Source organism: Haliotis rubra, unplaced genomic scaffold (assembly GCF_003918875.1).
Source record: "Haliotis rubra isolate DU_JTF1 unplaced genomic scaffold, ASM391887v1 Scf1605, whole genome shotgun sequence".
Classification (NCBI taxonomy): Eukaryota; Metazoa; Mollusca; class Gastropoda; order Lepetellida; family Haliotidae; genus Haliotis; species Haliotis rubra.
In genome coordinates, this window is record NW_025765565.1 from 135,694 (window position 1) to 140,071 (window position 4,378).

The following is a 4,378-nucleotide window of genomic DNA, read 5'->3' on the forward strand; positions in this document are numbered from 1 at the left end:
GTTGCAGACTGCGCAGTTTGTACATGAAACAAGTGACGTCGATCAATAAAGACACATCAATTATACAAGCTTTCTGCCAACAACTTTATGAGAATACCAAGGGATACTTTTGTGAATCATTGTTCATGTGTAGTTAGAATGGATTCTGTTAAGTTGGGCAGCCTTGTAGCCTAAAACGTTAGTTTGTCACGCTTGGTACAATGCATGAAGCCAGTATGATTATTTGTAATTATTTGTATGTGTATATTTGTGTATATTGTGTACACGTATATTTGCATGAACTTTATAAATTATGTTTGTTATAATAGGTTTTATCTTCTTGTTTCTTTGAATGTGGACAGGTCTAGATGACAGGTCCAGATGAAGGTTTATGAACATCATATTATGTGTATTTCTAAAACAATACTTCTGTAAATATTGAAGCATAAGCACATTTATTTTTCAAACAATTGGTTTTAAAGCAATTTATGAAATCTCCTTATGAATATGTCTTTACATAACTGCTATACAGTTCCCTCTGCCTGGAATAAAGGAACATGTCCCACCGGTCCATAATGAATTATTCAGAGTGCGTTTAGCATAATGTTGGTTTGAAAACTATTTTGAAAGTTATTTTGCGGTGTTTCAGTTTGATGTAGGGTGATTTGGGTCTTTGACGACCATGGGTACGATGCTGATCTATAAATCCATTGGTACGACGCTGATCAGAAACACGCAAAAAATGTGGCGGCTAAAACACCTGGGATTCCAGAGGCCTCGAAAGTGATCTAAATTCACCGGGGAATAACGTAGGTTAACTCAACATGTCTGCTTAACTCAGTGATGTCATCAGGAGTATCAATAACTATGTGGGTATTGTGAGTATAAGATGTTTTCAAATGCAGTGCACAGCTCGTTAGCACACCTATAGATAACAGACCCTCATGATATGTGTGCAGTACTGATATGGGTACATGCTTCTTTTACCTTATGAAAACAGTTTGCCAAGAATGCCACTCTTAAATTCCGAATATTTGTATGAACCTTTCCACTTACACTTAGTAGAGATATACTTCGAAATGCTCTTGAAATAGAATATTATATAATATTTTTTAAAGATAAGGCAGTAACATGACTTCTTTGAGTGTCATTTTAGAAGTTGGGAAGTACAATATAGAACAAACTTTATGGATAACAACTTCTTTTTATTCGTGAGTGCGACGTTTCGATACAGATTCCTGTACCGTTGTCAAGCATAATGGAACATAAAAAGGGGGAAGTGTATATATAGTGGATGTAACAATGTAACAAAGAAAACAACATAATTAACATAATTGGCTAGGCAGAAAGAAAGACCTCTGTTCCGACAGCAAATCAGCCATTTCCAACCACATCAAAGCAAGCCCCAATCATCAAATAGAGTGGTCTGACATCACCATTCTCTCTAACAAACAAACAGACTTCACTAAACGCAAGCTCACCGAAGCCATCCCATCAAACGCCAAAAGCCCACCATCAGCCGAGACCAAGGATACTTCATTTCCATCCGCTTATGATGCACTCATCCACCAAGCCCAATCTACTGTATAAAGCTCTGCTGTATAAACATCTCATTATTATTTGTACATCATTGGCTTCAACGCCTGTCCTTTGCCTACTCTCTGGCTTCATCAACTTTTTGCCTAGCCAATTATGTTAATTATGTTGTTTTCTTTGTTACATTGTTACATCCAGTATATATACACTTCCCCCTTATTTATGTTCCATTATGCTTGACAACGGTACAAGAATCTGTATCTAAAACGTCGCACTCACGAATAAAAAGAAGTTGTTATCCATAAAGTTTGTTCTATATAAAAACATGACTTGACATTTTAAATTTTCACTTATGTTGTCATGAATGCCCTGGGCATTATTTGTTTTAAGGTTGTCAATTCCAGCTAAAGGACACCTCTACTGATTGGAGCATTGAATAGATCACCTGCAGCATACTGAGAAGAACTTTCATCAAATTCTCCATAATCAGATTCCCAATCTGGAATATCAAGCTGATAAAGGATAGCTTCATCATTTCATTTGGCAAACAGATTTGTTAATAGTCAAATGAAGTTCGATTTTCTTCAGAATACGGTTGTGACAAAGATTTGAATTTATGCCAAAATAGCCTGGAGTCATCTAATGCCTCATTCAAATCTCGTATTTGCTTTTGTTCCAAGTTGCGTTTGGCCTTTGCACAAGCTGATTTATACACTTTCTTGGCTGTCATATAAGGATCTGGTGATGCTTTGTCTTTCTGCTTGCATAGCCTATTTAAGAGTCTTTGCTCTTTGAACGACTGACAGGTATCATCAAAACCATCTTGTGACTGATAATGTGTTGTAACAACATGCTTCATTCGTTCAGCTAACCTCAACGAGATTTCTGCAAACATCTTCACTCCCCTGTCAATATCGACATTTACAACTTCATTAAATTCATCTTCAGTCTAGAAAAGGTTAACATAAATATTTTCATCTTTATTGCTCCTTGACGTAGAGACTGTCAACAGGAAAAGTCCTAAACGATCCAAGACAAAGTCTTAGACCTTGGTGGTGGATATCGTCTAATACTTTAGGTTGCTTTTTCAAGATCAAGTTTGGAACGGACCAGTGGTCGATATAGGTGTAGGAAGGTAGCATGATCCCATCCCCACTTAGAACTGGAAACGACCTTTCAGGCATTTATTGTTTAGGTATTTGATATGCTGAAGAAAAGTTCAATAGGAGTCGTAAATTAGACCAAAGAACCTGGCCTCCTTGACAACTTTGATGCGAGTGCCATTTTAAATAGTTCTGGGTCCTTATGCGGCCTTTTTTTCTACAGAAGAGTATACACTTAGTTTTTGATTTATAATATTTAAAGCCATTTTCAAGACTCCATTTATACATTTTATTTAAACATAACTGCAGTTTCTGTTCAATAGTGTGTATAGTTTTACCGGGACAAGAAATGTTAAAATCATCTACAAAAAGTTGTCCATCGATTGAACCTATGATAAACATTGTGACAGGCATAATACTGCCTTGTGGGACACACTGATCCTGATGTTTTATTAAAGGTTGTCTCAAATTCGAAGTGGGGAGGGTATCAGAAAACTCTCTTCCAACTATACTGATTACTGATCCGTTGTAAACGTACTTTAAAATTATTGATCAACCCATCATCTAGGCCTAAAAGCTTTGTCTTGGGCCCTTCATAACTTCACTATTAATAGTCTTTATGTGGAAAGGTGATGAGCTATTGCTACAACAACGACACATAAACCTACCCTCACAGAAAGTCACACGGAAGTATTTTATTTGAGTGTCACAAGTAAAACAAGTTCATGAATATAAACATAATATAATAGTACTAAGATACATTTCACAGCCAGCCACTAATTGGCTTTATGAGACACCGTTAAGACATAGCACACATATACAACATACAAAATGGTAGATATATGATAAAAAGGGGGAAAATAGAAATAAAGGAAAAAATATAAAATGCATAAAGATCAATTAGATAAAAGACTGACGTATTAGAAGATCCTTTTTTTACAGTTGAAGCTATATTTTTTTAGTTTTGCGATATCAACAGCAGTAATCCCAGAGCGGGATAGAGATAACCATGTCATCAATTAAAACACCATTTTAATATCTTCTGCCAAGTCATTGATGCACAAGGCAAATACAGAGGAGATATTAAACATCTGGCTCACTGGTTACACCTACTATGTGTTTTCTACGTTTATCAAGTGGATTTTGTAAAGACAATGTGATTGATATAATATCAAGGCCATACAAGACCATAAACTTTCTTGCGGCCGAGCCTCATTTTGAGATTTACACGATTTCCGTTTGTTAGAGCACGCTGTACGACAGAGCAAGCTGCAATACGTGTTTGCAAAGGGGTAGAAGGAGCGTAGTGTTGCAATATACAAGTGATTAGATGTAACAGGTTATACTGATTTATATTTATATATCCAGTTGAATGTATTGGTCTCAAAATGTTGGACTGGCTATTGTTCTAAGTTGCACAATAGAACGGAACCAAGTCAGCAGGAAACGAGACTGTTATGTAATCAATATTTTGACTTGCTGTTACCAACACATAAAAATGGTTTAAAGTTACTCATATTGAAAACTGAGTCTTGAAGCCAATAAGATCAACATGACATCACACACAGTTTGCTGTAGTGTCATGTATATTAATGACGTCATACGCAAATAGGTCCGAGCACGCTGTCTTCATAACTTCATAACTAGGTATCAGTTTCTGTACAGTACTTCAAATCGTTATCACGCAAATATTTCTTTTTCAAAACTATTTTAAAACCTAGGCAGTGAAGGGTCGAACAGGATAGTGTCATGGAGAACTG